Raw genomic sequence first — 23,217 nt, 5'->3', positions numbered from 1 at the left:
CCCATGCTTCTACCCAAATCTTCCCACAGCCTTTCTAAAATGAGCAGCCAGAGAATGCTTTCAAATCAGGAGACAGATCATGTTGCCTCTCTGCTCAGAACCCTCCCACAGTTCCCATCTCAGTCAGAGTAAAAGCCAAAGCCCAAGCACCAGCAATAACCTCCCAGGGGTTATGTGATATGTCCTGATCCCTTCCCCTAATTCCTTCTATCTTTCTGCTCCACTGGCCTCCTTCCAGAGCCTCAGACACACCTCAGACACTTTATCCTGTTTTTCTGCCTATAATCCTCTTCCCTCAGCACCTTGGCCAACTCCTTCCCCTCCTTCAAGTCTTTGCTCAATTTTCACTTAGGAGGACACCCCTGACCATTCTATTTAACATTGCCATCTGTCCCCATGCCCGCCATGCTCATGTCTTCTTTCTCTTTTTTCTTTCTTTTTCTGTTTCTTCTCTCTTTTGGTCTTTCATAAGATCTCACTCTGTCACCAAGGCTGGAGTGCAGTGGTGCAATCACAACTCACTGTAACCTCAAATTCACAGGCTCAAGCAGTCCTCCCACTTCAGCCTCCCTAGTAGCTGGGACTACAGGTATATGCTATCATCCCTGGCTCATTTTTTTTTTATTATTTATTTTATTTTACTTATTTTATTTTTTTTATATATTTTATTTTATTATTATACTTTCAGTTTTAGGGTACATGTGCACAATGTGCACGTTAGTTACATATGTATACATGTGCCATGCTGGTGTGCTACACCCATTAACTCGTCATTTAGCATTAGGTGTATCTCCTAATGCTATCCCTCCACCCTCCCCCCACCCCACAACAGTCCCCAGAGTGTGATGTTCCCCTTCCTCTGTCCACGTGTTCTCATTGTTCAATTCCCACCTATGAGTGAGAATATGCAGTGTTTGGTTTTTTGTCCTTGCGATAGTTTGCTGAGAATGATGATTTCCAATTACATCCACGTCCCTACAAAGGACATGAACTCATCATTTTTTATGGCTGCATAGTATTCCATGGTGTATATGTGCCACATTTTCTTAATCCAGTCTATCATTGTTGGACATTTGGGTTGGTTCCAAGTCTTTGCTATTGTGAATAGTGCCGCAATAAACATATGTGTGCATGTGTCTTTATAGCAGCATGATTTATAGTCCTTTGGGTATATACCCAGTAATGGGATGGCTGGGTCAAATGGTATTTCTAGTTCTAGATCCCTGAGGAATCGCCACACTGACTTCCACAATGGTTGAACTAGTTTACAGTCCCACCAACAGTGTAAAAGTGTTCCTATTTCTCCACATCCTCTCCAGCACCTGTTGTTTCCTGACTTTTTAATGACTGCCATTCTAACTGGTATGAGATGGTATCTCATTGTGGTTTTGATTTGCATTTCTCTGATGGCCAGTGATGGTGAGCATTTTTTCATGTGTTTTTTTGGCTGCATAAATGTCTTCTTTTGAGAAGTGTCTGTTCATGTCCTTTGCCCACTTTTTGATGGGGTTGTTTTTTTCTTGTAAATTTGAGTTCATTGTAGATTCTGGATATTAGCCCTTTGTCAGATGAGTAGGTTACGAAAATTTTCTCCCATTTTCTAGGTTGCCTGTTCACTCTGATGGTAGTTTCTTTTGCTGTGCAGAAGCTCTTTAGTTTAATTAGATCCCATTTGTCAATTTTGGCTTTTGTTGCCATTGCTTTTGGTGTTTTAGACATGAAGTCCTTGCCCATGCCTATGTCCTGAATGGTAATGCCTAGGTTTTCTTCTAGGGTTTTTATGGTTTTAGGTCTAATGTTTAAGTCTTTAATCCATCTTGAATTAATTTGTGTATAAGGTGTAAGGAAGGGATTCAGTTTCAGCTTTCTACATATGGCTAGCCAGTTTTCCCAGCACCATTTATTAAATAGGGAATCCTTTCGCCATTGCTTGTTTTTCTCAGGTTTGTCAAATATCAGATAGTTGTAGATATGTGGTGTTATTTCTGAGGGCTCTGTTCTGTTCCATTGATCTATCTCTCTGTTTTGTTACCAGTACCATGCTGTTTTGGTTACTGTAGCCTTGTAGTATAGTTTGAAGTCAGGTAGTGTGATGCCTCCAGCTTTGTTCTTTTGGCTTAGGATTGACTTGGCGATGCGGGCTCTTTTTTGGTTCCATATGAACTTTAAAGTAGTTTTTTCCAATTCTGTGAAGAAAGTCACTGGTAGCTTGATGGGGATGGCATTGAATCTATAAATTACCTTGGGCAGTATGGCCATTTTCACGATATTGATTCTTTCTACCCATGAACATGGAATGTTCTTCCATTTGTTTGTATCCTCTTTTATTTCCTTGAGCAGTGGTTTGTAGTTCTCCTTGAAGAGGTCCTTCACATCCCTTGTAAGTTGGATTCCTAGGTATTTTATTCTCTTTGAAGCAATTGTGAAAGGGAGTTCACTCGTGATTTGGCTCTGTTTCTCTGTTATTGGTGTATAAGAATGCTTGTGATTTTTGTACATTGATTTTGTATCCTGAGACTTTGCTGAAGTTGCTTATCAGCTTAAGGAGATTTTGGGTTGAGACAATGGGGTTTTCTAGATATACAATCATGTCGTCTGTAAACAGGGACAATTTGACTTCCTCTTTTCCTAATTGAATACCCTTTATTTCCTTCTCCTGCCTAACTGCCCTGGCCAGAACTTCCAACACTTTGTTGAATAGGAGTGGTGAGAGAGGGCATCCCTGTCTTGTGCCAGTTTTCAAAGGGAATGCTTCCAGTTTTTGCCCATTCAGTATGGTATTGGCTGTGGGTTTGTCATAGATAGCTCTTACTATTTTGAGATACATCCCATCAATACCTAATTTATTGAGAGTTTTTAGCATAAAGCGTTGTTGAATTTTGTCAAAGGCCTTTTCTGCATCTATTGAGATAATCATGTGGTTTTTGTCTTTGATTCTGTTTATATGCTGGATTACATTTATTGATTTGTGTATACTGAACCAGCCTTGCATCCCAGGGATGAAGCCCACTTGATCATGGTGGATAAGCTTTTTGATGTGTTGCTGGATTCAGTCTGCCAGTATTTTCTTGAGGATTTTTGCATCAATGTTCATCAAGGATATTGGTCTAAAATTCTCTTTTTTGGTTGTGTCTCTGCCCGGCTTTGGTATCAGGATGATGCTGGCCTCAGAAAATGAGTTAGGGAGGATTCCGTCTTTCTGTTGATTGGAATAGTTTCAGAAGGAATGGTACCAGTTCCTCCTTGTACCTCTGGTAGAATTCGGCTGTGAATCCATCTGGTCCTGGACTCTTTCTGGTTGGTAAGCTATTGATTATTGCCACAATTTCAGATCCTGTTATTGGTCTATTCAGAGATTCAACTTCTTCCTGGTTTCGTCTTGGGAGGGTGTATGTGTTGAGGAATTTATCCATTTCTTCTAGATTTCCTAGTTTATTTGCGTAGAGGTGTTTGTAGTATTCTCTGATGGTAGTTTGTATTTCTGTGGGATTGGTGGTGATATCCCCTTTATCATTTTTTATTGCATCTATTTGATTCTTCTCTCTTTTCTTATTAGTCTTGCTAGCAGTCTATCAATTTTGTTGATCCTTTCAAAAAACCACCTCCTGGATTCATTAATTTTTTGAAGGGTTTTTTGTGTCTCTATTTCCTTCAGTGCTGCTCTGATTTTAGTTATTTATTGCCTTCTGCTGGCTTTTGAATGTGTTTGCTCTTGCTTTTCTAGTTCTTTTAATTGTGATGTTAGGGTTTCAATTTTGGATCTTTCCTGCTTTCTCTTGTGGGCATTTAGTGCTATAAATTTCCCTCTGCACACTGCTTTGAATGTGTCCCAGAGATTCTGGTATGTTGTCTCTTTGTTCTCGTTGGTTTCAAAGAACATCTTTATTTCTGCCTTCATTTTGTTATGTACCCAGTAGTCATTCAGGAGCAGGTTGTTCAGTTTCCATGTAGTTGAGCGGTTTTGAGTGAGTTTCTTAATCCTGAGTTCTAGTTTGATTGCACTGTGGTCTGAGAGACAGTTTGTTATAATTTCTGTCCTTTTACATTTGCTGAGGAGAGCTTTACTTCCAACTATGTGGTCAATTTCGGAATAGATGTGGTGTGGTGCTGAAAAAAATGTATATTCTGTTGACTTGGAGTAGAGAGTTCTGTAGATGTCTATTAGGTCCGCTTGGTGCAGAGCTGAGTTCAATTCCTGAGTATCCTTGTTAACTTTCTGTCTCGTTGATCTGTCTAATGTTGACAGTGGGGTGTTAAAATCTCCCATTATTGTTGTGTGGGAGTCTAAGTCTCTTTGTAGGTCTCTCAGGACTTGCTTTATGAATCTGGGTGCTCTTGTATCGGATGCATATACATTTAAGATAGTTAGCTCCTCTTGTTGAATTGATCCCTTTACCATTATGTAATGGCCTTGTCTCTTTTGATCTTTGTTGGTTTAAAGTCTGTTTTATCAGAGACTAGGATTGCAACCCTGCCTTATTTTTGTTTTCCATTTGCTTGGTAGATCTTCCTCCATCCTTTTATTTTGAGCCTATGTGTGTCTCTGCACGTGAAATGGGTTTCCTGAATACAGCTCACTGATGGGTCTTGACTATGCAATTTGCCAGTCTGTGTCTTTTAATTGGAGCATTTAGTCCATTTAAAGTTAATATTGTTATGTGTTAATTTGATCCTGTCATTATGATGTTAGCTGGTTATTTTGCTCGTTAGTTGATGCAGTTTCTTCCTAGCCTCGAAGGTCTTTACAATTTGGCATGATTTTGCAGTGGCTGGTACTGGTTTTCCTTTCCATGTTTAGTGCTTCCTTCAGGAGCTCTTTTAGGGCAGGCCTGGTGGTGACAAAATCTCTCAGCATTTGCTTGTCTGTAAAGTATTTTATTTCTCCTTCACTTATGAAGCTTAGTTTGGCTGGATATGAAATTCTGGGTTGAAAATTCTTTTCTTTAAGAATGTTGAATATTGGCCCCCACTCTCTTCTGGTTTGTAGAGTTTCTGCCGAGAGATCCACTGTTAGTCTGATGGGCTTCCCTTTGTGGGTAATCCGACCTTTCTCTCTAGCTGCCATTAACATTTTTTCCTTCATTTCAACTTTGGTGAATCTGACAATTATGTGTCTTGGAGTTGCTCTTCTCGAGGAGTATCTTTGTGGCGTTCTCTGTATTTCCTGAATCTGAATGTTGGCCTGCTTTGCTAGATTGGGGAAGTTCTCCTGGATAATATCCTGCAGAGTTTTTTCCAACTTGGTTCCATTCTCCCCGTCACTTTCAGGTACCCCAATCAGACGTAGATTTGGTCTTTTCACATAGTCCTATATTTCTTGGAGGCTTTGTTCATTTCTTTTTATTCTTTTTTCTCTAAACTTCCCTTCTCACTTCGTTTCATTCATTTCATCTTCCATCACTGATACCCTTTCTTCCAGTTGATCGCATCGGCTCCTAAGGCTTCTGCATTCTTCACGTAGTTCTCGAGCCTTGGCTTTCAGCTCCATCAGCTCCTTTAAGCACTTCTCTGTATTGGTTATTCTAGTTATACATTCTTCTAAACTTTTTTCAAAGTTTTTAACTTCTTTGCCTTTGGTTTGAATTTCCTCCTGTAACTCAGAGTAGTTTGATCATCTGAAGCCTTCTTCTCTCAACTCGTCAAAGTCATTCTCCAACCAGCTTTGTTCCATTGCTGGTGAGGAACTGCATTCCTTTGGAGGAGGAGACGTGCTCTGCTTTTTAGAGTTTCCAGTTTTTCTGCTCTGTTTTTTCCCCATCTTTGTGGTTTTATCTACTTTTGGTCTTTGATGATGGTGATGTACAGATGGGTTTTTGGTGTGGATGTCCTTCCTGTTTGTTAGTTTTCCTTCTAACAGACAGGACCCTCAGTTGCAGGTCTGTTGGAGGTTGCTAGAGGTCCACTCCAGACCCTGTTTGCCTGGGTATCAGCAGCGGTGGCTGCAGAAGAGCGGATTTTTGTGAACCGCGAATGCTGCTGTCTGATCGTTCCTCTGGAAGTTTTGTCTCAGAGGAGTACCCGGCCGTGTGAGGTGTCAGTCTGCCCCTACTGGGGGGTGCCTCCCAGTTAGGCTGCTCAGGGGTCAGGGGTCAGGGACCCACTTGAGGAGGCAGTCTGCCCGTTCTCAGATCTCCAGCTGCGTGCTGGGAGAACCACTGCTCTCTTCAAAGCTGTCAGACAGGGACATTTAAGTCTGCAGAGGTTACTGCTGTCTTTTTGTTTGTCTGTGCCCTGCCCCCAGAGGTGGAGCCCACAGAGGCAGGCAGGCCTCCTTGAGCTGTGGTGGGCTCCACCCACTTCCAGCTTCCCGGCTGCTTTGTTTACCTAAGCGAGCCTGGGCAATGGCGGGCGGCCCTCCCCCAGCCTCGCTGCCGCCTTGCAGTTTGATCTCAGACTGCTGTGCTAGCAATCAGCGAGACTCCATGGGCGTAGGACCCTCCAAGCCATGTGCGGGATATAATCTCCTGGTGCGTCTTTTAAGCCCATCAGAAAAGCGCAGTATTAGGGTGGGAGTGACCTGATTTTCCAGGTGCCGTCTGTCACCCCTTTCTTTGACTAGGAAAGGGAACTCCCTGACCCCTTGTGCTTCCTGAGTGAGGCAATGCCTTGCCCTGCTTTGGCTCGCGCACGGTGCACTGCACCCACTGTCCTGCGCCCACTGTCTGGCATTCCCTAGTGAGATGAACCTGGTACCTCAGATGGAAATGCAGAAATCACCTGTCTTCTGCGTCGCTCATGCTGGGAGATGTAGACCGGAGCTGTTCCTATTCGGCCATCTTGGCTGCCAGACCTATTTTATTTTTTTTTAAATTTTGAGATGGAGTTTTACTCTTCTTGCCCAGGCTGGAGTGCAATGGTGCAATCCCAGCTTACTGCAACTTCCACCTCCTGGATTCAAGTGATTCTCCTGCCTCAGCCTCCCAAGTAGTGAGGATTACAGGTGCTTGCCACCATGCCTGGCTAATTTTTGTACTTCTAGTAGAGACAAGGTTTTGCAATGTTGGCCAGGCTGGTCTCGAACTCCTGACCTCAGGTGACTCACCCACCTCGGCCTCCCAAAGTGCTGAAATTTCAGGCATGAGCCACTGTGCCCAGCCAATTGTTTTATTTTTCATAGAGACAAGGTCTCACCATGTTGCCCAGGTTGGTCTTGAATTCCTGGCCTCATGTGATCCTCCTGTCTAAATTCCTGAAGTGCTGGGATTGCTGTTATTAGCCACCATGACTGGCTTCATGTTCTTCTTCCTGCTGCAACAGTTTGCAGTTTCTTACATTTAGTGGCTTAAAACACCACAAATCTACCATCTTACAGTTCTGGGGCCCAGAAGCCCAAAATAGGTCTATTAAGGCTAAAGTCAAGGTGTCAGCAGGGCTGCATTACTTCTGGAGACTCTGAAGTGTTCCTTTAGCTTTTCCCGCTTCTAGAAGCCACCGACATTCCTTGGATCATGGCCCTTGACTCCGTCTTCAAAGCTAGAAGTGAAGCATCTTCAAATCTCCCTCTCTGATCTCTGCTTCCATCACCACATCTCCTGCTCCAATTCTAACTGTCCTACCCTCTTTCTTTCATAAAGATCCTTGTGATTGCTGGGCATGGTGGCTCCCACCCATAATCCCAACACTGGGAGATCAAGGCAGGAGAAACACTTGAAGCCCAAAATTTGAAAGTAGCCTGAACAACATAGTGAGATCCCACCTCTAGAAAAAAATTAAAATAAATATTAGCCAGACATGGTGGTGTGCACCTGTAGTCCCAGCTACTTGAGAGGCTGAGGTGAGATGATCAGTTTAGCCCAGGAGTTTGAGATCGGCCTGGGTGACATAACTAAATCTCATCTCTACGAAAACGAGCTGGGTGTGGGTGACATGTATGTGTAGTCCCAGCTACTTGGGAGGCTGAGGAGGGAGAATGGCTTGATCTCAGGAGGTCAGAGCTATAGTGAGCTATGATCACATTACTGCATTCCAGTCTGGATGACACGGGGAGATTCTGTCTCAAAAAAAGAAAATAAATACATATTTAATCTCTGTCCCTGGTTCCTGGCACAGAGCTTCCAAAGCTCTTACAAGACCTCAGTGATAGACATGATAGGAGCATCTTTTGTTTTTAATATTTAGTCTTGGTCCCAGGTTTCTAACACAAGAGCCTCTAAGAACTTTGGGGTCAATCACATGATTAGAGGCTTGGAACTTTCAGCCTCATGCACTGAACTCCAGGAGAAAGAGGGGCTGAAGATTGACTTAATCACCAACGGCCAAAGATTTTACCAATCATGCTTCCATAATATAGCCTCCATAAACACCCTGAATGGGGATTGCAGAGCTTCTGGGGTTGCTGAACACAGGAGATGTTGGCAAGGTGGCATGTTCAACAGAGGACATGGGAGCTCTGTGCCCCTCCTAACTTACCTTGCCCTGGGCATCTTTCTTTTCTTTTGAGACAGGGTCTGGCTCTTTTGTCCAGGCTGGAGTGCAGTGGCACAATCTCGGCTCACAGCAACCTAAGCCTCCCCAGTCCCCAGCTCAAGGCATCCTCTCGGCTCACCTTCCCTAGTAGCTGGAATAATAGATGCACAACACTGCACCCGGTTATTTATTTTTATTTTTCTAATTTTTTGTAGAGATGGGTTTTCACCATGTTGCCCAGGCTGATCTCAAACTCCTGAGTTTAAGTAATCCTCCCACCTCAGCCTCCCAAAGTGCTGGAATTACAGACATGAGCCACCGCATCCGGAAAGTACGTCTCTTTCATTGGCTGTTTCTGAGATGTATCCTTTACAATGAACCAGTAATAGGAAATGAACTGGCCAGATACGGTGGCTCACATCTGTAATCCCAGCACTTTAAGAGGCTGAGGTGGGAGGATCACTTGAGCCCAGGAATTTGTGGCCAGCCTGGGCAACACAACAAGACCCCATCTCTACAAAAAAAAAATAAAAGAAATTAGCCAGATGTGGTGGTGCAAGCATGTAGTCTCAGCTACTACGGAGGCTGAGGTGGGAGGACCACTGGAGACCAGGCAGTTGATGCTGCAATGAGCTATGACTGCACCATTGCGCACCAGCCTGTGCAACAAAATGAGAACCTGTTTCTCAGAAAAAAGAAAATAAACTGTTTTTCTGAGTTCTGTAAACCATTCTAGCAAATCATTAAACCCAAGAAGAGGGTCATTGGAAACCCTGATTTGTAACAGGTTGGACAAAAGTACAGGTGACAACCTAGGACTTGCCACTGGCATCTGAAGTGAGGATAGTCTTGTGGGACTAAGCCCCTAACCTGTGGAGTCTGTGCTAACTCCACGTAGTGTCAGAATAAAATTGTGGGATACCCAGTTAATATCCAGAACACTGGAAAACTTGGTATACAAACTCCACACACACCTTCAGTCAAAAGTGCATGAGCAGAGACAAACACAGGCTTTTCTTTGACCTGTCTACCTGCTTAACTGCATAGGAGAGGCAATACCCATGTGGTGCTCATGAACAAAGCAAACATTAAAGTCAGACCAGACCGAACATTTGACTCAGTCTTAATATCCAGGTGAGCTTGGGCAAATCATTCGTTATCCCTAAGTCTTCATCACTTCATTCATAAAATGAGGATAACTGTGGCACCTACCTGTCATTTTGTGAGAATTAATGAGATATTATGCTTGGTGTTATTGTGATCATCATACCTATTCCAAACTATTTGACAAGGACAGGGATGGATGATAACATCAAAAGATTAGAAACTGTAGTGAGGTCTCTCAGGCAAAATTCCATACAAGCAAATTACTGTCACTACAAAGTATTCCTGCCACACTTAATTCACCACTTCCTGAAAAAAAAATGTGCCATCTTCATTGTTCAGGTCGTTACAGTGCTGGTTTCCCTGCCTGGGCAGCTCACGCCAACCCACCCCAGCCCATTCCCCTCCACCTCCCCCTTCCCACCCCATTCTCATACAACTCTTCCTCATCTTTCAGGACTTGGCTTCAAAAGTCACCTTAACTGGAAGCTTCTCTCACCCTCCAGAAGAGCCTCCCATTGCACTTGATGCATGAACTATTATTTGATCATTTTTGAGTTTTATTCCAAGTCTTTTTGTACCTGAATAACATGTTGCCCAGTCAGTCTCTCTTCCTGGACTCTGAAGTCTTTCATGGTAGATCCAGCTGGAAGTGACAAAAAGACATTCTTTTGAAATAGAACGGTGACACAGACAGACATAAGTTCTTAAATGTTTTAAATGGTATGTGAAACTTTAACTAAATTCATAGCCTTTTGTGGAACACTTAGGAGGGAAACTTACTGGGAATGTCATAAAGGATTAATTTGTATTTTATTTTATTTTATTTTTTGAGACAGAATCTCATTCTGTCACCTAGGTTGGAGTGCAGTGCTGCAATCAGGGCTCACTGCAGCCTTGACCACCTGGGCTCAGGTAATCTCATTTAATTTTTATTTGGTTTAAAAAACTCAGTCTTGGTTGAGCGTGGTGGCTTCTGCCTGTAATCTCAACACTTTGGGAGGCTGAGAGAGGTATATTACTCGAGGCCAGCAGTTTGATATCAGCCTGGAAAACATATTAAGGCCCTGTCTCTACCAAAAAATAACAGAGTGAATGTGTGGAAGACAATTTTTCCAAAGACCTGGGGTGAAGGAAATGATTTCAGGATGATTCAAGTGCATTATGTATATTGCGCACTTTATTTCTATTATTATTACATTGTAATATATAATGAAATAATTCTACAACTCACTAAAATGTAGAATCAGTGGGATCGGTGAGCTTGTTTTCCTGCAACTAGACTATCCATCTGGGGTGATGGGAGACAGTCACCCCAGGCATTAGATCATCAGGCATTAGATTCTCATAAGGAGCACGAAACCTAGATCCCTCACGTGCACATAACAGGGTTCGTGCTCCTAGGAGAATCTAATGCTGCTGCTGATGTGACAGGACATCATGCTTAGGTGGTCATGCAAGTGATGGGAGGGCTAGAAATACAGATGAAGTTTTCCCTCACTCGCCTACTGTTCACCTCCGGCTCTGTAGCCCTGTGGTTGGAGACCCCTGCTAAAGTGCATCTGAAAGGATCCATCCCATGCCCTTCTTCAGAGTCATATTTACTGCCACAGTGGTCAAGTGTAGCACTCCTAAGCTCGCAGGGCCTATGGCTCAGCTGGCATTTCATCACAATCAACAGTAAGTGGTAGCTTGAGTCATTGTGAGGTCACTTCCTGGAAATGACCAGCATCCCATGTCCCATTGGAAAGGAGCCGAGCACTGCTCCTTGGATAACCAAACCTATGCCCAAATCCCATCTGTGTGCATCTATCTCCTGGAATCCTTCCTATCATCAATTCTGTATTTGTAGGAGTCCAATCAGGAGACACAAACCACTCAAAAGTTTAAACTAGAATGAGCAAAGTGGCTCACACCTATAATCCCAGCATCTTGGGAGGCCAAGGCGGGTGGATCGCTTTGAGCTCAGGAGTTTGAGACCAGCCTGGGAAACATGGTGAAACCCCATCTCTACAAAAAACACAAAAACTAGCCAGGTGTGGTGGCATATATCTGTAATCCCACCTACTCAGGAGGCTGAGGCAGGAGAACTGCTTAAGCCTGGCAGGTGGAGGTTGCAGTGAGCAGAGATTGTGCCACTGCACTCCAGCCTGGGTGATAGCATGAGACCCGGTATTAAAAAAAAAAAAAGAAGAAGAAAAACAATATATGTAAATTTAATATAAGAAGTATTAATTTGGGCCAGGTGCAGTGGCTCACGTCTGTAATCCCAGCAGTTTGGGAGGTAGAGGCAGGTGGATCACCTGAGGTCAGGAGTTTGAGACCAGCCTGACCAACATGGAGAAACCCCGTTTCTACTAAAAATATAAAATTAGCCAGGTGTGATGGCACATACCTGTTAATCCCAGCTACTTGGGAGGCTGAGGCAGGAAAATCGCTTGAACCCGGCAGGCGGATGTTGCGGTGAGCCAAGATCGTGCCATTGCACTTCAGCCTGGGCAATAAGAGCTACACTCCATCTCAAAACAAAAAATATTAATTTTAACAGAGGATCAGCATAATGAGGGACACACTAGCACAAATTAAAGACAACTCTACAGAATACAGAACTAGCAGAGGCCAGGCATGGTGACTCAAGCCTGTAATCCCAGCAATTTGGGAAGCCTAGGCAGGAGGATCACTTGAGGCCAGGAGTTGGAGACCAGTCTGACAAACATAATGAGACCCTGTGTCTACCAAGAAAAGAGAAAAATTAGCCAGGTGTGGTAGTGGTACACACCTGTAGTTCCAGCTACTTGGGAGTCTAGGGTGGGAGGGTCCCTTGAGCCTGGGAAGTCTAGGCTACAGTGAGCCAAGATCCTGCCACTGCACTCCAGCCTGGATGACAGAGACCCTGTCTTAGAAAGAAAATGAAAAGAAAAGAAAGTGCTAATCCCCCTATAGGAATCTCCTCTTCTCCGGCCCTCTCTGGAACCTCAGTTGTCAGTTCTTCCTCCCACTTCCCTGTATCTTTAACCTATCCCCCTCTTTTAGCTCCTTCCCACCATCATCTAAATTGCTCAAACTTCTTCTATTTTAAAAACCTCTCCCTAAACTCAGTGTGTCCCCTGCTTTAGGTCTCCTGCACACCCACTGAGCCATCTGCTCCCCATGGTGCCTTCTCCACACAGCAGCCTGAGCCATGTCTCTAATCCATTAATCTCATCACATTACTCCCCCATTTACATCACTTCTCCTTGTCTCGGGGATTAAGTCCAAACTCCTTAAAAGCCCCTGCTCTGCCCTGCCTTGCAAAGCAGCCTCACTGCTTGCCCCTCTCCATTTTACCTGCTGTGGAGTCCAACTGAGTCTCATCTGCCCCCTGAATCAGGAATTAGATTCTCATAAGGAGCTGAATCCTGAATCCACACTCTTTCCCCTCTGGGAGTCTCTGAAGTAGGTGATGCCCTCTGCTTAAAGAGTACACTTCCCCTTAAACCTCTACTCTCTTCCTGGCTAGCTTTGGCTCCTGTCACTTGTCCGCTTTGGCATCACCTCCTCCTGGAAGCCTTCCTTGACTCTCCAGATTCTCAGGAGCATGGGAGGTGAAATGCTCCTCCCATGAATGGATGGAGATTAGTGAGTATGTATTATTCATGCTTAATTCACCAGGGCTTAGCTGAGTACCTGGCAAAAAAAGTTACTGTGGTGGCCAAAGTAATGACCCCCCCACCCCACCAATTGCTCATGTCCTATGTTACACTGCACAAATACATAGGAAGGGGGAATTAAGAGTGCAGATGAAATTAATGTTGCTAATCAGCTGACCTTAAAATAATATTATCCTGGAGTATCTAGAAGAGCCCATGTAATTACAAGTGTTCTTTAAATGTGGAAGAGGGAGGCAGAAAGTTAAGAACCAGAGATGGTGGGCACAATGGCTTATCCCTGTAATACCAATACTTTGGGAGGCCAAACCAGGAAATTCCCTTGCGTGCAGAAGTTCAAGGCCAGCCCTGGCAACATAGTGAGAGGCCCCATCTCTACTAAAAAAAATAATAATAATAATCACTGTGTGCCATGGTGCTTACCTGTAGTCCCAGCTACTGGGAAGGTTGAAGTGGTAGGATCGCTTGAGCCTGGGAGTTTGAGGCTACAATGAGCCGTGATAGGACCACTGAACTCCAGCCTGAGTGACACAGCAAGGTCCTGTTTCTAAAGAAAAAAAAGGACATTGGAATCAGGGTCCCCTCCATCCTAAGGTGCCTACAATGCATCTCTCTCTGCAAACAAGTAAACATCATCCTCCAACTCCTCACAGAGTGGAGCAGCAGAAAAACTCCCTCACCTCATTTCTGTGCAGTTTGGGAGGCCTGGACAGCCCAATAACCAGCTCCTTGCTGATGAAGCAATCGGGAAATGGCTCGAGTTGAGCTAAGGAGAATTTGGATCCTTCTTTTGGTTCTCAATAGGCAGGGTAGGGGTCAGGCATGGTGGCTCATACGTGTAATCCTTGCACTTTGGGAGGCCAAGGTGAGAGGATCGCTTGAGGCCAGGAGCTCAAGATCAGTCTGGGCAACATAGCGAGACCCAGGTGGCATGCACCTGTGGTCCCCACTACTTGGTAGGATGAGGTGGGAGGACTGATCACTGGATCCCAGCAGTTTCAGACTGCAGTGAGCCATGATCACACCACTGCACTCCAGCCTGTGTGACAGAAACAGACAGTTTCTCAAAAAGTAAAAAAAAAAAAAAAAGAGAGAGACTATAAGGCAGGCACCACCACACCACCACATCTGGCTAATTTTTAAATATTCTGCAGAGATGAGGTCTTGCTAGGTTGCCAAGGCTGGTCTAAAACTCCTGGAATCAGGCTGGGCATGAGGGCTCATGCCTGTAATCCCAGCACTTTGGGAGGCCAAGGCAGGCAGATCACCTGAGGTCAGGAGTTAGAAACCAGCCTGACCAACATGGTGAAACTCCATCTGTACTAAAAGTACAAAAATTAGCTGGGCAGTAGTGGCATGTGCCTGTAATCTCAGCTACTTAGGAGGCTGAGGCAGAAGAATCACTTGAACCTGGGAGGTGGAGGCTGCAGTGAGCCGAGGTCGCACCACTGCACTCCACCCTGGGCGACAGTGAGACTCTGTCTCAAAAAAAGAAAAATACAAACAAACAAACAAAAAAAACAAAAACAAAAAAAAAACCCCCGGCATCAAGAGATCTTCCTATCTCACCCTCCCAATGCCCTGGGATTATAATTTTTGTTTAGAATAATTGAAGATACTTGTTCTTACACTGCTTTAAGGTATAAAGAAAAAAAAGATAATAACAAATGTTGGTGAAGGCCGGGCACAGTGGCTCAGCCTGTAATTCCAGAACTTTGGGAGGCTGAGGTGGGCAGATCACTTGAGGCCAGGAGTACGAGACCAGCCTAATCAACATAGTCAAACCCCATTACTACAAAAAAATATAAAAATTAGCCAGGCATGGTGGCATGCACCTATAATTCCCAGCTACTCAGGAGGCTGACATGAGGGAATCACTTGTGCCTGGGAGGTCAAGGCTATAGTGAACTGTGATGGCATTACTGTGCTGCAGCCTGAGAGACAGAGCAAGCCCCTGTCTAGAAAAAAAAAAATGTCAGTGAAGATGTGGAGGAATTGGAACCCACATACATTACTGGTGGGAACATAAAATCATGTATCCACTTTGCTTGGGTATTTCTTTTCTTGTCATTTTAACTGGATTTTTAAAAAAATCAAGACAGGGTCTCACTATCTTGCCCAGGCTTGTCTTGAACTCATGGGCTCAAGCCATTTTCACAACTGAGCCTCCTGAGTAGCTAGGATTACAGCTGTGAGCCATTGCACCCAATTGGTGTAGCCACTTTAGAAAACAGTCTGGCAGTGTCTCAAAATGCTAAATGTACAGTCGTCCTATAATGCAACAATTTCACTCCTAGGCATATATCCCAGAGAAATAAAAATATATGTCCACACAAAAACTTGTACAGCAATCTTCATAGCACCATTATTCATAATGGCCAATACATGTAAAAAACCCAAATGTCCACCAACTGATGAACAGATAAACAAAATGCAGTGTGTCTCTACCACAGAATATTATTCAGCCATAGAAGTAATGAAATATTGATACACACTATGACATAAAGGAACTTTGAAAACATTGTGCTAAGAGGGAAAAAAAAGCCACAAAAGACCACATATTATACAATTCTATTTGTCCAGGTTAGGCAAATCTATAGTGACAAAAAAATGGATCAATGGTTGCCTAAGGCTGGTGGCCAAGGCAGGTGGGGGGAGTAGGAGGTAGTGGCTAAGGGGTGCGGATTTCTCTATAGAGTAATGAAAGTTTCTAAAAGTGACTGTGGTGATCGATGTACAGCTCTGGGAATACTCTAAAACCTACTGAATTGCAGATTTCAATAAATAAAGTGAATAGTATGTGAATTATATTTTAATAAAGCTATTATTTTAAATAATAATAATAAGGGGCTGGGCACGGGTAGTCATGCCTGCCTGTAATCCCAGCTCTTTGGGAGGCTGAGACAGGAGGATCACTTGAGGTCAGAAGTTTGAGCCCAGTCTGAGCAACCTAGCAAGATCCCGTCTCTATGATAAAAAAATAAAAAAATTAGCTGGGCATGGTGGCACATGTCTGTAGTCCCAGCTACCCGGGAGACTGACATGGGAGGATTGCTTGAGCCCAGGAGTTTGAAGCTACAGTGACCCATGATCATGTCACTGTACTGCAGCCTGGGTAACAGAGCAAGACTCTGTCTCTAAAAAGGAAAGAAAAGAAATGCAAGTTTTTACCACTTTGTGAGTGTAGCCAAGTTGGTGGAGAAATAGACAAGAATAAAAGGGCACTGAATAATGAGGGTGAGTGGCTGGTTAGGCTCAGTTGCTAGCTTATCAGCTTCTAAAAAATTCATTAGTAAAGTTACAGCTCTGGGGATAGCCATGCAGTCAAAGAATGAATGCTAAATTCATTACAAATGCTCATGGTCTTTCTTTACATGCCTCCTAGTGAAAAATTCCTAAGTGTCTGAATAGCAAGTCTGCAACGATAGCAGCTCTTTACTAAAGACTACAAAAAAGAAATGGAGGCCGGGCATGGTGGCTCATGCCTATAATCCCTACACTTTGGGAGGCCTAGGCAGGCAGTTCACCTGAGGTCAAGAGTTCGAGACCAGCCTGGCCAACATGGTGAAACCGTGTCTCTACTAAAAATACAAAAATTGGCTGGGTGTGGTAACACGTGGCTGTAATCCCAGCTACTTGGGAGCCTGAGGCAGGAGAACTGGTTGAGCCCAGCAGGAGGAGGTTGCGGTGAGCCAAAATCATGCCATTGCACTCCAGCCTGGGTGACAAAAGCAAGACTCTGTCAAAAAAAAAAATGGCATCTTCTTCAAGAATGACATAGTTTCATGATAAAAAAGTTCTAATTTTGTGTTTTGATTTGATTTAGCCAATATGACACCAATCTTGGATAAAGTGCAAACAATGCAATTTCATTTTCTCATTAATCAAAACTGATTTGGTGGTCTAATATCAATTCTGATCTTTTAAAAACCTGATCAGATAAAAAATTATAGAATGATGGAGCCAATAAGGTGTTACAATTTCTTTCAAGGAGAATTTCAAAACCCACACATATCTGAGATGATCAAGTATGAGGAAATGTATTTGATTACTATATTTAAAAATAAACTGATTATATAGCCAACAACAACTGGAAAGAGGTCTCCTCATCCACAGCCACACAAACCCGATCACACGGCTATGCGGTTGTAAGGACTGCATAGCCTAGAAGGGACTGGTCTGACTTCAGATTTCATTTCATTTGTATTTGTATTTTGAGACAAGGTCCCAGTCTGTCACCCAGGCTGGAGTGCAGTGGTATAATCATAGCTCACTACAGCCTTCACCAACTGGGCTCCAGAGATGCTCCTGCCTCAGCTGCCCCAGTACCTGGGAATACAGGCAAGTAACACCATGTCACACTATTTTTTTCATTTTTGTGAAGAGAGAAGTCTTTCTATATTGCCCAAGCTGGCCTCAAACTCCTAGCTTCAAGACATCTGCCTACCTCGGCCTCCTGAGTAACTGAGGCTATAGGTGCATACCACCATGCCCAGCTATATTTATTTTATTTTATTAAATTTCTTTTATTTTTGTAGAGAGGAGGTCTTGCTATGTTGCCCAGGCTGCTCTCAAACTCACGGCCTTAAAACGTACTCCCATCTCTGCCTCTCAAGCTGTTGGAACTATAGGTGTGAGACACTGCATCTGGCCTGACTTGAGACTTCTTTAATCTTGCATCCTTTACTTAGTAGGACTGAGAAAGGTAGTAGTGTTTTTTTTAATTAATAATTCAATTAGAATCAAACTCAAGCTTGACTCCCACCTTCTCTCGCAGTTCACATCCAGTCTGTCAGGAAATCCTATTGACTGACTTCAACATGTATCCGGGCTCTGACCATCTCTCACCACCACCATGACCCTGGTCAGGACCACTATCATCTCCCACCTGGATGTTGCCACAGCTTGGCCCCTGTGCTTCTACCCAAATCTTCCCACAGTCTTTCTCAACTCAGCAGCCAGGGGGTGCTTTTAAATCAGGAGACAGATCATGTTGCCCCTCTGCTCAGAACCACCCCGCAGTTCCCATTTTAGTCAGAGTAAAAGCCAAAACCCCAGCAATGGCCTCCCAGGGCTTACACGATCTGTACTGATCCCAGCCCAGCAACTCCCTGGCTCCTCCCCTACTTCTCTCCCTCTATCTGTTTGCTCCACTGGCCTCCTTCCAGAGCCTCAGACACACCAGGGAGTTTCCTCCCAATGCCTTTATCCTGTTGATTCAGCCTACAGTGCTCTTCCCTCAGCACCTTGGCCAGCTCCATCACCTGCTTCAAACTTTTGCTCAATTTTCACTTATGAGGCCAACCCTGACCACTCTACTTAACATTGCCATCTGTCCCCATTTCCATCATGCTCATTTCTTTCTTTCTTTTTGAAACAGGGTCTTTCTCTATTGCCCAGGATAAAGTACAGTGGTGCAGTCACAGCTCACAGCAACCTCAACCTCTCAGGCTTAAACAATCCTCCTGCCTTGGCCTCCCTAGGAGCTGACACGCCTGACTAATTTTTTTCAACTTTTTTTTTTTTTTTTTTGGAGACAGAGTCTCGCTGTCACCCAGGCTGGAGTACAGTGACGTGATCTCGGTTCACTGAAACTTCCACCTCCTGGGTTCAAATGATTCTCCTGCCTCAGCCTCCCGAGTAGCTGGGACTACATACAGGTGCCCGCTACCATGCCCAGCTAATTTTTGTTTTTTTAGTAGAGACGGGGTTTCACCACGTTGTTCAGGTTGGTCTTGAACCCCTGAACTCAAGTGATCCACCGCCTTGGCCTCCCAAAGTTATGGGATTACAGGCTGAGACACTGCATCTGGCCCCAACCACATTTTTTGAGGCTTGGAACTTTCAGCTTCACTCGCTGAACTCCAGGAGGCAAAAGGGTCTGGAGATTTAACGACCAATGGCCAATGATTTTATCATGCCTCCATGAAAACCCTAAACAATACGGTTTGGAGAGCTTGCTTGAACACAAGGAGGTGCTGGAAGGGTAGTGTGCCCAACAGAGGGCATGGAAGTGCCCCTTCCCACTTACCTTACCCTGTGCATCTCTTTCATTGGCTGTTCCTGAGATGCGGCCTTTACATTGAGCCAGTAATAGAAAATAAACTGGCCAGATGTGGTCGCTCATGCCAATAATCCCAGCACTTTCCCAGATCTTTTTACCTTGGCCTCCAAGGTGGCTGGGACAACAGGCATGCATTAGTGTACCATCATACCTGGCTGTTTTTTTTATTTTTAGTAGAAACAAGGTCTCACCATGTTTCCCAGGCTTGTTTCAAAATTCTGGGCTCAAGCAATCCTTTTGCCTCAGCATCTCAAAGTGCTGGGGTTACAAGTGTGGGCCATGGCCCAGCCTGGAACCATGCTACTTGTACAGTCTGCAGAACTGTGAGCCAAATAAACCTTTTTTCTTTATAAACTACCTAGCCTCAGGTGTTTCCTTATAGCAATGGAAAATGGACTAATATAGGAATCGTATGTCAACACTTACCAGACTGTGATGAGCACAATGACAGGAGTATAGAGTGGGACTGAAACGCTCCCAAGGGGCTTCTCGTTGCATCATAGAGAGTGAGGTGAGACATCTCAGCTGAGGCTAAAGATGAGCAAAGATGAGAGTGAAAGAGTGATGATGGGGGTAGGGAGAGGGTTTCCTCAAGGACCAGTAAAGTCCCGGAAGGAAACTGACATTCCGTGTGGCTGGAGGGTAGGTGAATTCAACTGTCATTGCAATTCAGCAACCTGCACATTTAAGTTTGTGTTTGATTTTCAATATCAGCCCTGTGGATGCAAAAAATAAGGAATTGTGTTTGGGCTATCATGGAAGCTCTCTGGATCTTAGACCGCGACTTATGCTGAGAGGTAAAGACTTGAACTTTTTGTTTTTCTCTCTGTAAGTGCTCAAGTGCAGCGGTCCCCAATTTTTTTGGCACCAGGGACTGGTTTTGTGGAAGACAATTTTTCCACAGACTGGGGGCAGCAGGTCAGTTTTGGAATATTTCAAGTAAATTACATTTATTGTGTACGTTATTTCTATTATTATTATATTGTAGTATATAATGAAATAATTATGTAACTCACCATAATGTAGAATCAGTGGGAGTCCTGAGCTTGTTTTTCTGCAACTAGACGGTCCCATCTGGGGGTGATATGAGACAGTCATAGATTATCAGGCATTAGATTCTCATAAGAACAGAGCAAGGTAGATCCCTCACATGCACAGTTCACAATAGGATTCGTGCTCCTATGAGAATCTAAAGCTGCCGCTGATCTGACAGGAGCCCGAGATCAGGCAGTAATGTGGGGAGTGGCTGTAAATACAGATGAAGCTTCACTCACCCACCCGCTGCTCACCTCCTGCTGTGTGGCCCAATACAGGCCTGTGACCCACGGATTAGGGGCCCCTGCTCAAGTGCATCCAAAAGGACCCTTCCCACACCAATCTTCATAGTGGTCAAGTGCAGCAACTACTTAGCTCCCAAGGTATGTGCCTCAGCTGGCAATTCATCACAATCAACAGTAAGTGGTAGCTTGAGTCATTGTGAGGTCACTTCCTGGAAATGACCAGCACCCCATATCCCATTGGCAAGGAGCTCAGCACTGCCCCTTGGATAACCAAACCTACGCCCAAATCCCATCTGTGTGGGTCTATCTCCTGGTACCCTTCCTAGCATCAATTCTTTATTTGTAGGAGTCCAATCAGGAGACACAAACCACTCGAAAATTTAAAGTGGTAAAATTCAAAACAAAAAAGTATTAATTATAACAAGGCAACAGCATAATGAGAGATTGGCTACCAAAAAGCAAAGAGAAGGCTAGAGAACATAGGAGGCCAGGTATTGTACCCCCTGCTTATAATTCCAGCAATTTCAGAAGCCAAGGCAGGAGGATTGCTTGAGGCCAGGAGTTTGAGACCAGCCTGGGAAGCACAGTGAGGCCCTGTCTTTAAAAAAAAAAAAAAAAGAAAAACAAAAACCTCCATCTCAAAAACAAATAAAAATAAATAAACAAATAAGATAAAAAATAAAAAATTTAGCTTTGCATGCTGTTGCACGTCTATAGTCCCAGCTCCTTGGGAAGCTGAGGTGGGAGTATTACTTGATCCCAGGAGTATGACGCTACAGCAAGCCATGATCACACCACTGCACTGCAGCCTGAGTAACAGAGCAAGACCCTGTCTCTACAAAGGAAAGAAAAGAAATGCAAGTTTTTATCACTTTGTGAGAGTAATAAAGTTTGAGGAGAAACAGAGAAGAACAACAGAGCACTGAATGGTGAGGGTGGGTGTCTGGTTAGGCTCAGTTACTAGCTAAGTGGCTTCTGAAAAATTCTTTAATAAAATCATATCTCTGGGGGTCAGTCATGCAGTCAAATGATGAATGCTAAATCCATTACAAATGCCCATCGTCTTTCTTTACATGCCTTCTAGTAAAAAATTCCTAAGTGCCTAAATAGCAAGTGGTCTGAAATGATAGCAGTTGTTTATTAAAGAAATATCTCGGCCAGGTGCGGTGGCTCATGCCTGTAATCCCAGCACTTTGGGAGACTGAGGTGGGCAGACCACCTGAGGTCAGGAGTTGGAGAACAGCCTGGCCAACATGGTGAAACCCCCATCTCTACTCAAAATACAAAAACTTAGCTGGGTATGGTGGTGGGCACCTTAATCCCAGCTACTCGAGAGGCTGAGGCAGGAGAATCACTTGAACCTGGGAGGCGGAGGTTGCAGTGAGCCGAGATCACACCACTGCACTCCAGCCTGAGTAACAAGAGCAAAACTCCATCTCAGAAATAAAAAAAAAAATCTCGATTTTTAAAAACTATGAGTCAAATATTATTTTCCTCCTCCCATTTTACAGGGTGCAATCTAAATAACAGAGAATTTAAGTAATTTTCCTAAGTGGCAGAGCACAGATTTAAATCCTATCACTTTGGCCTCAGAATTTGTGCTTTATATTATTTTACTATTTTAAAATTCATCTTTTTTAAAACCAAGAGACTTATGCAAAATTGTGCTAGGATTCAAAAAACACCTCTTGCTTTTCCTGATCATGGTTGCAGGCAGGGCTCATGCTGCATTTTCTTTACTTATTTATGTCCTGCTTGGATGGAGACATGATGACAGGAGCTCCCTCCATCACCGTGCACCAGAAAGAAAAGTGAAGAGAAGCACAGGGAAGCCAGTCTTACCATGTTTGAGCAACTGAACCAATGTCAGCCTGAGCCTACCAGCACAATTACTCTTATGTGAGAAAAACAGGCATCTCCCTATTTGGAAAATCACAGCTGACTGCAGTAGTAAACAATCCACAAGTTATTCCTGGTAACACTATTCCTATAGCCCTAATCTGTCTCAAAAAAAAAAAAAATCCTAATGCAGTTATTTCCTTTTGCATTCATGAGGAGATGGAAGAAATACCCGTATTTGATGGTTGGCTGGGAACTGTCTTTGGCACTGTATGAAGTATTTTAATATTGTAAACATGAAAAGATGAGAATCCTGGACCCCGTGGGCATGGAGAAAAGGAAGTACATTAAAGGGTGTTGTAGGAAATATTTTCATTCCAGGCACTGCTGTTTAAACTACCCCTAAACTTTCTTTCCTTAAAAGAACAGAAAAAACAAAGAGGACAAAAGATCAAGAAACATTCCACGTGCCCCTCTCCATTCTTATTTGTTGTAATAAAGGAAAAGCATTTTGGAGATTTTCCTGAATGCAGTTTATGATGTGATCCAAGTTATTTATTTTCTGCTAATGATTTTCAAAATTTGAATTAAAAACTTTCAGAAATTTAGCTTTATCAAAGGCAGCTGTTCACATGTAAAACTAGTTTGGTTAACTTCATCTGCATAAACACATAGCTAGTGAATTAGCATAACTATTAAACTGAAGAATCAACAGAAACATGCCAATGACTGGCCCTTACCTTCCACAGTGACCTCAATTTCAGGAAGATTTTCATTACTCTCAGGCCTTCATGGTCTTTTTGGGGACTGAAAGTTGTAAAATAAGCACAGAATTACTTTAGTATGTTGCAGGAAAAAAATACAAAAGGAGATGTTT

The sequence above is a fragment of the Pan paniscus genome, chromosome 6, assembly GCF_029289425.2.
Source record: "Pan paniscus chromosome 6, NHGRI_mPanPan1-v2.0_pri, whole genome shotgun sequence".
In the NCBI taxonomy this organism is placed as follows: domain Eukaryota; kingdom Metazoa; phylum Chordata; class Mammalia; order Primates; family Hominidae; genus Pan; species Pan paniscus.
Note: the sequence above shows the minus strand (reverse complement) of the source record.